Raw genomic sequence first — 13,805 nt, 5'->3', positions numbered from 1 at the left:
AAAAACATACTTTGTGTTTGCGGGCTTTTAAAGACAAGCGAAAAATGTTTTTCGTTCGACTTTTAATACATTTTTGGGCTTTGTTTGATTAGGACATACGTGATTGATTGATTAGGACGGATATTTAATTTACGTGTGTTGTAAATAATTTTTTTATTGGACTTCACTAGTTTCATATTCACCATAATTAAAAACTTTCCCATTACTTCGTGTATAACACATAGTCTAGAACAATGCATGTCCCCCCATCAGTCGTTTATTGCAACCACGATAGGCTCAAACGGCTGAAGCTAAATCGAACACTGTTGATAATCATTTTTTGGCTTTGAAAGTTTAATATTAGTCCACAATTTTATTTAGACGCATAAAACATTATTAACATTAATAATTGTATTATAATTTCAATGAAATAGGTTTAGGTCATAACTTACTCTGACCCCCTTTTTTGGCCTCTTCCGAGAATCTCTTATTTATAATTTGTTAAATTATTTCCAAGTACAAAAAAAAGCCTTCCAGGGCAGATAAATTAAATACTAAATTATTAATTCCTGAATAAATATATACAAATTAATTTAACTATACAATATTTTTTTATGACAAACGTTGATGGTGCGTATATAGGATTGTTTTATGTTCGGTGTGAGTATTTATATAATTTGCATTGCTCAAAATACATAGTTTTTATATAATTTTTAATAATTTAAAAATATAATATTAACATTTTTTACGAAAAAATTTCATCCTCCAGCTGATTGAAATTTGAATGAAATTATAAAAGTACAAATATTTCTGCTATATTTTACAAGATATGTTTTAATTTTTATAAAATTAGCATCGTTCATATCTAATTTCTTTCGGAAATAAACATACTATACATACTTGATTGGTTATGAAAATGGTAAATAGGAGTGTTTGACAACAATATAATTTACACTTAATTCTGTATATGCAAATAAAGCAATATAAAGTTTTATACGTTTTATGAGACGTATATCTATTTTTTTATTAAAAGCCGAAGCATAACATCGTAAAAGATCGCTGGCTTTATTTTAAAGGTGAAGTTCACGTATTGCTCAAATTCAAATTCTAAAAAATAAAGTATTCTTTTTTAGAAATAATCATTTACTGTAGCTGTGAACTCAAAATAACGCTCACAGGCTCAGTCAGTTTCTACGTTCCGTTCTGCGAAGAACCTTCTGATTCGTTTTTGGCTTACGAAATCGTGTGTAAGTCGTTAGTTTGGCCTTAACGATGAACCTGTAGAAACTAGAATTCAATCCGCAACTTAAAATAACAGCTATTAAAAGCTCACACAAAATACAAAAAAAATTTAAACATTAAAATGAATGTACTTATTCAATTAGTAAATATTTGTTAAAAAAACTAGTCATACTAAATGTTATGAACTTTAAAATCAGCAAATAAGAGTCCTTTATTCTGCTGTGCCAAAGCTTATATACCCTTCACCATAGCGTATTTTAAACATAAAAGTTTTCTAAATTTTTTCCCGACTACATTAATATTACGCCAAAAGCAAAACAAAATGAACAACAAAAACGCTAAAAAATAAAAAACTAAATACACAAGGCGTCTAAACCAACAGACATCTAAACATATATAACGAAAAACACAGAAAAACAAAATCAAAATAAACAACGCAATAAAACCAACCTACATCCAAATATACGAACAGAATTCACAAAAACAAAATACACAACTCAATGACGACAACAGCATCCAAACAAAATACAAATACAACAAATAAATCAACCAAATACACACACGTGTACATCTTTTTCTAATATACAGTGTCCCAGCTAGCATTTTTTGAAATTTTTGATCACATTCGAGTCATTTATGACTCTTCTGCACGATTAAAATGATCCTATATGCGCACATTTTCTGATCATAAATATTACATTCGTCGGGAGAAAATGGTACGCTACCCGCGACTCTGCTAAATGAGTCATTTATGAGCCCCGCTTCTGATCAATTATGACTAATTTTTAAATCTTTTTTAGTCATTAATGAGCCAAATAACTGGTCGTTTTTGAGTTATTTTCGAATCATATTAAAGTCATTTTTGAATCTTTTCTGAGTAATTTTTATGTTTGTTACAGACAAATATAATACAACAGAAAACAGTTTTTGATCTTCCGACTGCGCGAAATTTAACTACAAACTAAATTTTTAAACAATCATATTTCAAACATCTGGATGACCTATTTATGATTGGTATACATTTTGTTATTGTTTCTTCAAATAAATCAAATTTTAAACATTAATTCGAAATATTTAGACTTAGTTTAGCTATTAGTCGCCCAACTATCTTCCGTAGAAGACCATTAACCATATAAAATTATTATAATTAAAGCATAATATAATTTCAATTTCCTTGACAGAAAATCGACTTTATAAATATGACACAAATTCAAATACTTATACATTTAATTTTATAAACGAAATGAGAATTATATCAACTCATTTTAGGCCACACAAAATGTTTTGCTAACTCTTCTAAAAGAGTCTTTTCTGAGCCCCATTTCTAATCAGTTTCGACTAATTTTTGAATCGTTTTTGAGTAATTTTTAAGTGTAAGTTTATTAAAACAGAAACAATAACATAAGGAACAATTTTAGATATTCCAACTGCTTGAAATATGACCACAAAATAAGTTTTTAAAACCATCATATCTTAAACACCAGGATGTCAATTTATGATTGCAATATATTTTGTTATTGTTTTTCAAATATTCAGTTTCCAATCATATATGGGGATCATTTTCGAGTCATTCTTTAAGCGCTCAACTTATTAATCACTTAGGTCATCAAAAGGAGTCAAAAATGACTCAGTTTACTGATTAATCATCCAACAATCTTCCAAATGTTAGCTGGGGTTGTTATTGCTTATTAAAAAAGCATGAAAAAATATGACATTTTTTCATGAAATTTTCAGAGGTTGTCTCGGATTTTTGCTCATATCTCCGTTATTTACCGACCGATTTTGCTGATTTTAAATAGCGATCTTCTCGAATGCATGTCTAACAGAATTATTGAAGATTCGGATCTCGCTGATATCTGGGGTCCTCTAAAAACTGATTTCAACAAACACACAGACGGACAGACAGACATAACTTAATTAAATCCACTACCTATAAGGATCCAGAATATATATACTTTATGGGGTCGAAAATTATATTACAGAAATTTCAAACGGAATGACAAACTTATATATACCCTTCTCACGAAGGTGAAGGGTATAAAAAGAAATCGCGAAAATTAAAAAGTGAGATAGAAAACAATTAAGAGTGCTATATTCGGCTGTGCCGAATCTTATATACTCCTCACCATAGTGTATTTTAAACATATTAGTTTTATAAATTTTTTCCCGACTACATTATTATTAGACCAAAAGCTAAACAAAATGAACAACAACAACGCTAAACGAAATAAAAAACAAAATACACAAGGCATCTAAAGCAACGGACATCTAAACGAAAAACACAGAAAAACAAAAACAAAATAAATAAAGCAATAAAACCAACCTACATCCAAATATACGAACAGAATTCATAAAATACACAACTCAATGACGCCAACAGCATCCAAACATACAAAACAAAATACACAGATGAAAAAGCAAATACATCTACACACACGTGTACTTTTTTTCAAATATACTGTGTTGTTGTTGCTTATTTAACAAAGCATGAAAAAAGTATAAGGATCCAGAATATATACATACTTTATAGGGTCGGAAAATTATATTATATAAATTACAAACGAAATGACAAACCTTTCTCACGACGGTGAAGGGTATAAAAACTGATACATATCAAAGAAAAAAGAAAAGTAACATTAGTTGCGTTAAAAGTTAAATTTATGTTGCGATAACTTTAGGTTTTTGACACAGCAAATCAGAGTTTGCTTATTCTAAAAAACAGGTGATACGTTCTCACGTATAAAAAACTACTCATAAACAGTCAACGGAACGGATTTCTCTTATTTTATACAATACAAATTGCTGACCATGCATCTCGTGTGGAGCATCAGGTAACTCCAAAAGTGCAGGGAAATAATTTATAAACAAATGAAGTTATTGCCAGACATGTCGTCAGCAATTTTAACAAATGAAAAATTTTCATATGTGCAAACGTTAACTCCTCTCCCGCTTAAGTGAGAGCCGTCCTCGGTTCTCCTAAAGCTATCGATGGTGGCTTGAATGACGTCTCATGCGTACTTTGGAAATTAAGCAGTAGGTTAAAAGAATTAATATTACAATCAACACAGAGACAGTTGGTCCTATGATAACTTTGCTTTCGACCTCTTTAATATAATTCAGAATTTGGATGCCCAACTTTGGAGATATGGGAGGCTTAATATTTCTTGATAACCAGTGACATTAAGAACTACCACGGTTGCCGAAGTTGGTATTTTCTTCACATTTTGTTTCAGATTTTTATAGAAGGACCCATTAACTTGAATCTCATCATCAAATATGATTAAGAAGGTTCCAGAGATAGTTTTTACTGAAGCTTCATTATCCTTGATTTCGGCGGTGATGATAATGAAACGACCAGTGGATTAAGGTGTTTTTCTTTTAAGGGTTGAGTGCTGCAGTGAGCTGTACACCCGAGTGGAGGTGGAGCACTTAACAAAATGTTATCGTGAGTGTAGCGCTGCAGTTTCAGATTGGGAGTATTTCATTTCCAAAATCAGCCACATTGTTATTGTTGATGGCAGATACGCTCCTGGTCAACTTTATAAAATTTATCTTATTTTTTGCTGTTATGTTTTGTTTCTTAAATAACCGTAATAAATTTCTAAAAGTAATGTATATATATATATATACATACAATGTTATATCAATATTTAAATATTTAAAAATTGTTTATTACTTTTCCTCATTACTTTGTTCATACTTGTAACTATACATACTTACGTACATAAAAAGTCTCCACTTTTTACTTGCATTCTCTGAGTGCAATATTTTCATAATGCAATGTCTCAGAGTACACTATCTCAGAGATATAGTTATATATGTATGATAGATTGTATTAAATATACATATTTAATTACCTGATTGTAAATATATGCATTACGGTTTTTGGGCTATTTTATGTAAATTTTTGTATTAACTCTTGTATTGTTTTAAAAGAAATTATTTTGTCATTCGATTTTTAGCACTTCAATTTAGAAGTTAGCTTATAATAATTTTCGCTTTTTTGGCATTTTCATTGCCTGCAAAAACTATTGCAGACACAAACATTGGTAACCCCGACGTGATCGGTTTTATTATTTTATATCAATTCGAATATTAATAATGTTATTGTAGTCCATCTTTGTGAATTCGTCGTGTCGTTTTAGTTAGATCTGTGTTGCGTTCTTGTTACTCCATAGACGATATACATTTTGTTCGCCATGTCAACGAGTCAACCTGAAAAATCTGCCGACATCAAGGAAGCAGAACATTATTGCCCTTTAAAACAAAAGCTACTGCAATGATAAATCAGCTAGAGAATTTGAACCAAACTTTAACCCCATCTCAGCTAAAGGAGTATGATGACGCAGAGCTGTCCGTTCCCTTGAGCTACATCGAGGAGATTAATAAAAGCTATGAAATGGCACAAAGTATCGTCGAAGAAAATGAAATCAGCGAGTTGGATGGTACTGATTGCATGTGTTTCGTCTCTTTGTACCTTGATATTAAATCTAAGTTAACTCACTAACTCAATGCCACTCGTAAGTTTGATTCAAACCCGCGCACTTCAACATTGCGCCAATTTTCGCTCGATGAGTCGCCATATTCTCAAACATCGCTTCGTAAAACAAAAGTTCCCGAAATTCAATTTCCAAAATTCGTTGGTGCTTATTCGGAATGGCCAAATTTCTTTTCGTTATTCAAGACCGTTATACATAACAACAATGATTTAAGCAAACTAGAAAAATTCCACTATATAAGTGCAAGTTTAGGCGAAGATCATTTCATCACTAAATGTTCACTTTTTGGAAATTTGTCCCCTTCCCTCCGTTTTAAAGAAGCAAAAAGACTGAGGTTATGCCTGTATAATTAAAATAACGTAATTTTAAAACAATAAAAAAACACGGCTTGATGAGGTGTAATTACAAAATGCGCTTTATTAATTCAAAATTGTTTCTTATATACTAATTTACATATTGATTTATGTTTGTTAACTAAATTCGGTTTTGCCTACTAAGCATAAGTGTGTTTTGTTTCCGTTCTTAAATTGGGTACAAAACAAACTTATGTGGATTTTTGCAATTTATTAAAAACAATAATTTCACAATTTTAATAATTGTTGAAAAGCAATTTTAAGTAAAATAATTATTAGGAAAAATGTCTGTAAATAAATTTGGCATCAAATTTATTATAAAAATAAAATGTAATGCAAAAAATAAAAAGTTGCAATGTAAGTAGTTATTTATATTATGTTGGCTCGTGTTAGGGGAATAATGGGAGACATTATAACCCCCCACCGTTAGCTTGAGGCTCCGACGAAACATTAAATATTTGTTTTGGTCTTAACATATATATAATTATTAAGATAATAATGCATGTTAAGGTTTTCTAAGTGGTGTATTTTAAAAAAATATTAAGGCGCTCCAACTGCGCCTGATAAATGAAACTCACAAGGAAAAATATAATATAATATTACAATTAATTTTATTAATTTAAATTTAAATAATGATTAATTAACTAATAATCGCTCCGTTCGATGTCTCAGCCAAGACTAACGTTCGTCGGCCACACTTGTTGGCACCTTGGTTCATTTATCATATTGCACCAACATGCGCGACGATATAAACGCTGATCAAGCAAGATGGTTATGCAAGAAATCAATTTGTAATTAGAGCGGATACGCGTGTATGAAAAGAGCTTATATTGCAGAAATGATTTTGTTGGCAGTGCCAACACCGTTGTTAACTTGCATAAATAAATATTATATCAATACTAAAACTTATAGTTTTTATTTTCTTATCATGATACAGTATATTGTTTAGGTTTTCTTCATACTTTATTTGTTTAAGATATATTGTTTCTAGCTTCAAATCATTTTAAAAAGTGTGGTTTGTGATATAATGGTATCTTAATAATTAATAAGTATTTTCCCACGTGAATTTGTTGTATGTTGATATGGTCTGTTATATTTTTGATCTGATCCGAAAAGAAAAAAGAAGCCAAAGTTTTTGTCAACAGTGACCAGTAGTGTTTTTGTATCTGTCGTGGTTGTTTCAAGTATCGCTACAATGTCAGCAATTAATCTAAGGGTTTCCTCATACATGGTAACATTAATAATGTGTATTATCTTAAAATATGTTTCTATTGGTCTAATTTCATCCAGCTTGATTGGGATATATCCATTATTGTATGTCAAGTCTTGAATATCTAAGTATTGTGCATTAGTTGTCATGATTAGTGTAAGTCGTCATCTGAAAATAAATTATTTTGTAGATATTATGGTTGGGTTATTTCTGTCTTGATATTTTTTTTTCTATGTTTAACATGGGTTTTGTAATATTTGTGTCCAATTTTTACAGTTTGTAAGTGGTCGTTATCTATCTTATTTGTGTTAACTTTCCTATATTTTGTGTGGTTCTTACAACCTCTTATCTCTTTAATATAATTTCTTCCGTCTTCTAATTCTATATCTTATCTAGATTCATTCAATTTCTGTATATATTTCTCCTTTTCCTGGTTTATTAGGTCGTGAATTTCCTTATATTTGTCTTCATGTATTTTACCATTTAGGAAATCAATCGGCTTAATACCTGTAGTGCTGTGTATTATATTATTGAAAAACCCTATTATCCTCGTCATTTTGTCTTCCATAGTTTCGTCTTTATTTCTTTATTAAGATGATTTTTGAGTAATGTAATAGCGGTCTCACGGTCCAGTTCCTTCATATAAATATTTTTTCTTCTATTTCCAAAAATTGTTTTGTTTCTAATCCTTAGTGATCCTGATGTTGCCTTTGTTATAATAACCTGATTTTTAAATATGTTGATTGGTGATGATGTTTCCCTTATTGTTACATTACTGGATTCTAACGCATTTATGCTCACAGATTCTGGTTCAATCCTAGATAAGGCATCGGCATTGCCATTTTTAGTTTCCTTCTTGTTTTTTATTTCATAGTCAAATTCCGATAATATTAATCTCCATCTTACAAGTTTGGAGTTGGGTTCTTTTATTGAAAAAAGCCAAGTTAGCGGCTTATGATCTGTTTCTATAAGAAATTTGCGTCCGAAAAGGTATGGCCTGAAACATTTTGTAGCCCATACAATGGCCAATAATTCTTTTTCTGTTTTGCTATAATTTATTTCATGTGTGTAGAGAGTACGACTAGCGAAACATATTGGGTGGTTGTCCTGTGAAAGAATAGCTCCTAGTGCATAGTTACTGGCATCAATAGTGAGCGTGAATGTTTTTGTAAAGTCAGGATACGCTAGTATTGGGTCATTAATTAGTAAAGTTTTAAGAGTATTGAAGCTTTTCTCATATTCAGGGTCATTCAAGTTAAGTTTTGTGTCTTTTTTCAAATATTTTGTCATGGGTTTCGCGATTAATGAATAATCTTTGATAAATTTCCTGTAATATCCAGTAAGGCCAAGAAATTGTTTAATTTGTTTAGTATTTTTTGGAATAGGGAAATTTTTAACGCACTCAACTTTCTTTGGGTTTGTCTTAATCCCTTCTGGCGTTATTATATGACCTAAGAAATATGTTTCTTTCTTAAGAAATTAAGATTTATCTAATTAGATTTTCAAGTTTGCATCATTTAAACGGTCAAAAATAAGTTTAATAGAATTCATATGCTCCTGCAGTGATGTGGGAAATATGATTATATCGTCTAAGTAAACTAGACAGATTTTATTGATGTATTCTTTAAGAACATTATTCATTAATCTTTGGAATGTTGCTGGAGCTGTCTTCAGTCCAAAAGGCATTATCAAAAATTCATAATGTCCTCCTTCTACATTGAAGGCAGTTTTATGAATATCCTCTTCATCAATTTGTATTTGATGAAATCCTTTTGCAAGGTCTAAAGTTGTAAAATACTGGCATCTTCCCAGTTTTTCTAGAATTTCATCTATATTAGGTATTGGGTACTTATCATCGATAGTTACCTCATTCAGTTTGCGGTAATCAACGACAAATCGCCATTTTGTTTTTCCACTTGCATCTGACTTTTTGGGTACAATCCAAATAGGTGCAGAGTAAGGACAGTTACTGTGCCTAATTATGTTGTTGTCGAGCATTTCCTTGATTTGCTTTTCTACTTCATTCTTATGAATATATGGATACCTGTATGATTTGCTAAATATAGGAACGTTGTTTGTCGTCCTGATCTCGTGTTTTATAGCGGATGTAAATGAAAGTCCGTCATTTTCTTGGTAGAAAAGATCATGGTACTTATATATCATTGCCAACAATTGTAATTTTTCTTCAGCATTTAGGTGTTCTACTCGAATCTGATCATTAATAGATCTAAAATCTGACGCAAAATTAATTTCCATTTCCAAGGTTTCCGTTTTTGTTATTCCATTTTCATTTAATTCCCTAATATAATTCTCGTCGTCCTTATTATATTGGGTTTCCTGTTCATCTTCGCTTTTAACAAGAAGAGGTAATGTGTTCCCTCCTATATTTATCGTATTTGTTTCATAACAAATTTTAGCTTTCAATGGTCTAAGTAAATCGTTTCCTATAATTCCGTCATAATATTCATGAAATTTAGTTATATAAAATTCCATTGTGTCAATTTCTCTACCGAATTCCTTAAAAATAGGGATTTTTGCTTTTTCATTAATATTTATTTAGTGTTGCAATGTTTTTATAGGGATAGGGTGAACTTTCTGTATCTATTTAGGATGACATATATTTGGATTCGGAATTGAATTAGTTACACCTGTATCTATAATTAGTTTGAGGTGTCCCAATTTAGTTTCCAATTTTATGTATGGTAGTTCCTTGAGGCAAAAAATCGAAAATTTTCACCTTGAGGATGATTACGATTAATTGGTGTCTCAATGTTATTTACGTCCATGGGTTCAGGTCTAGGGAAATAGTTGTCACGTTGTATATTTTGCCTGTCCTGTTGTCTGAAAGGATTCCAGTTATTTTGTTGTTGATTTTGTCCGTTATGATTAGAGTTCCGATAGTCTTTTCTTTCCCAATTATTTGAGATATTTTGAATGTCATTCCGATAGTGATTTCGAGGGTTTAGTTGATTATATGAAAAGTGTGGTAGCGTGTTTCGATTGTTAAAAATCTTTGTATTATTAGAATTGTTGTTACCAACTTGTCGGTATGTTTGTCGATTTTTATGTCCTATTTTGTTCGGTGGTTTTCCATAGCTGGGAAATATTTCGTTTGTTGATGTGACGTACGCATAGCCAGCATGGAATAGTATTTCCATTGCTACTTCAAGGGTCTGGGGGTTCCTACATGTTAGAATTGTACGCATAGGTTCGGGAATCTTTTCCTTAAACACATTTAAGGCAGTTTTCATGTTATTTCTGGCACATTCATTTGCCGCTGGTCCGGAACCGATTGTCATAATTGTTTTATTGTTAAGACTTCTAAGTCTTTATTTTATTTCATTATAAAATTCTACACTGTTAGTTTTGAAGGTTGTACCTTTTAGTTTATCGAACAGTTCCTCAAGTCCACATCTGTCCCCGAAATTATTATGTAGTACGGTCTTTATATCTGTCCATGATTGTACTTGGCAATTGATCTCCATAACTTCTCTTGCCTTTTCAGTAAGTCTGCTATTAATTATATCTGAGAAAAGTAATTGTGTAGGTTCGTCGTAAACAGTAAGTATGGGATAGACCCTATCTATCAAGTTAATAGAGGTTTGTAAATCACGATAATCACCGCTAAATTGCGGAATTTGGTTTAAATATTTTAATGGGTCAATCCTAACTGAAGGTTTTTGATTTTCTTCTGTCATTATGAATAAATTTTTCAAACTTTTCTATAAATTTTTCAAACTTATTGGTCTTCCTGATTTTTTCTCATTCCTTAGATATTTATTCCGTGATTTTATCTCAATAAGTGTTAACTGTCTTAAGAGTCCTCTTAAACTGTCCCTATATTTTTCATTTACAATGTACAATTAAATGAGAAATTCGATTTCCTTTTCGAATTTCCCTATCACATTCATTTAAATAATTTTCTTATATTAATTATATATATAAGTTTGTCATTCCGTTTGTAATTTCTATAATATAATTTTCCGACCCTATAAAGTATTCTGGATCCTTATAGATAGCGGAGTCGATTAAGCCATGTCCGTCTATCTGTCTGTTGAAATCAGTTTTTAGAGGACCCCAGATATCGGCGAGATCCGAATCTTCAATAATTCTATAAGACATGCTTTCGAGAAGATCGCTATTTAAAATCAGCAAAATCGGTAAATAACGTAGATATGAGCAAAAATCCGAGACAACCTCGGAAAATTTCGTCAAAAAATTGTTATAAAAGCAACAACAACACTATATATAGAAAAAGATATACACGTGTGTGTGTAGATGTATTTGGTTTTATTCAGCTGTGTATTTTTTTGTATGTTTGGATTCCAAAATACACAGCAAAAAAATATGATTTGCATTTTTTGTTAAAATAAAATAATTTTCCCTTTTGTTTTGCAAATATATTTTTTAATGAATAGAAAAAAGTATTTAAAACGTTTTCAATTATATGAGAGTAGATTGTGAGTTATTGTACAATAATTTTTATGCGAATAATGTAAGTTTGAAATTTAAAACTAACACAAATTTTTTCCAAGTGCTTTTTAAAATAATTTTTTTTACGATAAACAAAAACAAAATCTACGTCTCGTCAATGTTTACCAGCAATGAATACGAAAGTGTTGTTGTTTTACTTTTGCTTGTATACTGTTAAGAACAACAACAACGTATTGCTAATGTTAAGCGCATATAAGTGTATAGAAAACACACTGTCTATAGCTAACCGCATTTACAAAAACTAAAGAGTACGAAGCGCATAGGGCTTGGGCACCCATGGTTTGGATGCTGTTGGCGTCATTGCGTTATTTTTGTTTTTGTTTTTCTGTGTTTTTCGTTATGTATGTTTAGATGTCTGTTGGTTTAGATGCCTTGTGTATATTGTGTTTAATTTCGTTTAGCGTTGTTGTTGTTGTTCTTTTTGTTTAGCTTTTGATGTAATAATAATTTAGTCGGGAAAAAATTTAATATATATAAAAGATGTTTAAAATACACTATGGTGAAGGGTATATAAGATTCGGCACAGCCGAATATAGCACTCTTACTTGTTTCTTTAATATTATTTAATTTTACTGTTCAATTTACTTGTTTTTTCACGTTTATATATATTTCTTTTTCAGTTTTGTCAATTCTACCTATTTATTTTCAGTTTTGTCAATTCTATTTATTTATTTTTTCAAGCTTTTTTTCACGTTTATAATTACTTATATATTTTTTTTCAGTTCAGTTAATTTTTTTAATTTATTCCTGGTTGTAGTAAAAATGTTAAACCTTTTTTATCTACAAAGTCCTGAGGAAATTTTTTTATTTTTATAATTTTAAGTGCTTTAAATTTTAATTATTTTCAATTCTATTAAATTTTTCACAAGTTTTTTTCACATTTATAATTATATTTTTAAAGTTAAAAAAAATGTATTCCTCCCGGTTGTAGCAGAAAATATTCAGTTTTCTTTTTACAAAGTCCTTGGGATTACAAAATTGTTTTTTTTTTCGTAAATTTCACTTAAAAATTATAGGACATAATTAAAAGTATCCAGATTTTGAATTAGTCCTTTTTTTCGACTACTTTGACGCTTATTCTGGAGGGTCCCGTGGGAATCGCAGAATATTTTTTTTATTGTTTTCCTTTTCACGATTAAACGTTTAACGTATATAAGATCTTTTGTACTTATATCGCGAATCCTACCGACTGCGCCAATTAATTTTAAAACAATAAAAAAACACCGCTTGATGAGGTATAATTATCAAATGCGCTTTATTAATTCAAAATTGTTTCTTATATACTAATTTACATATTGATTTATGTTTGTTAACTAAAGTCGGTTTTGCCTACTAAGCATAAGTGTGTTTTGTTTCCGTTCTTAAATTGGTAGTTATTTATATTATGTTGGCTCGTGTTAGGGGAATAATGGGAGACATTATAACACTGTATCTCAGGTAATTGCCAACAGTGTTCTTTAAAACACCACACAATGTTGCACATCGAGAACGTTTAAACAGATGAACCCACAAAATCTTCGGCGGATCAAACAGCTCCAACTACTTCGCAAGCGGTACTGATTTCTACTGGCCCACCACATTTCACAAAGACGCCATCCTTGAATGTTTTGCTGGCTACTGCAATTGTTATGGTAAAAAATCAGTTCGGATTTTTTGTACCTTGTCGTATTATATTCTGCATCGCAACTGAGCCTAATCACAAGACGCTTCGTAAATCAACTTTGTTTAAAATGCAATCGGATTCAGGCAAGTATCTCTGGAATTGGCTATGGAGGTTATACTATAGATAAATCTGTTGATATTGTAATAAAATCTTTACATGGAGATTATTCAACCATGTAATTATTGATTAAATGTCAATCACTTTTTGGAAAACACAGTCCGTCTTAATACTGGCGAGTTTTCTGTGCGGTTACCTCCGATCGAAGGGCGTGGTGCGGATTCACTTGGCGAGTCGTATAGCCGAGCTCTACATCGATTTAAGACTCTGGAAAGGAAACTCAAAAAGCTCCCGGATATTAAAGCACA

Source organism: Lucilia cuprina, chromosome X (genome assembly GCF_022045245.1).
Source record: "Lucilia cuprina isolate Lc7/37 chromosome X, ASM2204524v1, whole genome shotgun sequence".
Classification (NCBI taxonomy): Eukaryota; Metazoa; Arthropoda; class Insecta; order Diptera; family Calliphoridae; genus Lucilia; species Lucilia cuprina.
The sequence above is the reverse complement of the archived record's forward strand: the minus strand, read 5'-3'. Positions refer to the sequence as shown.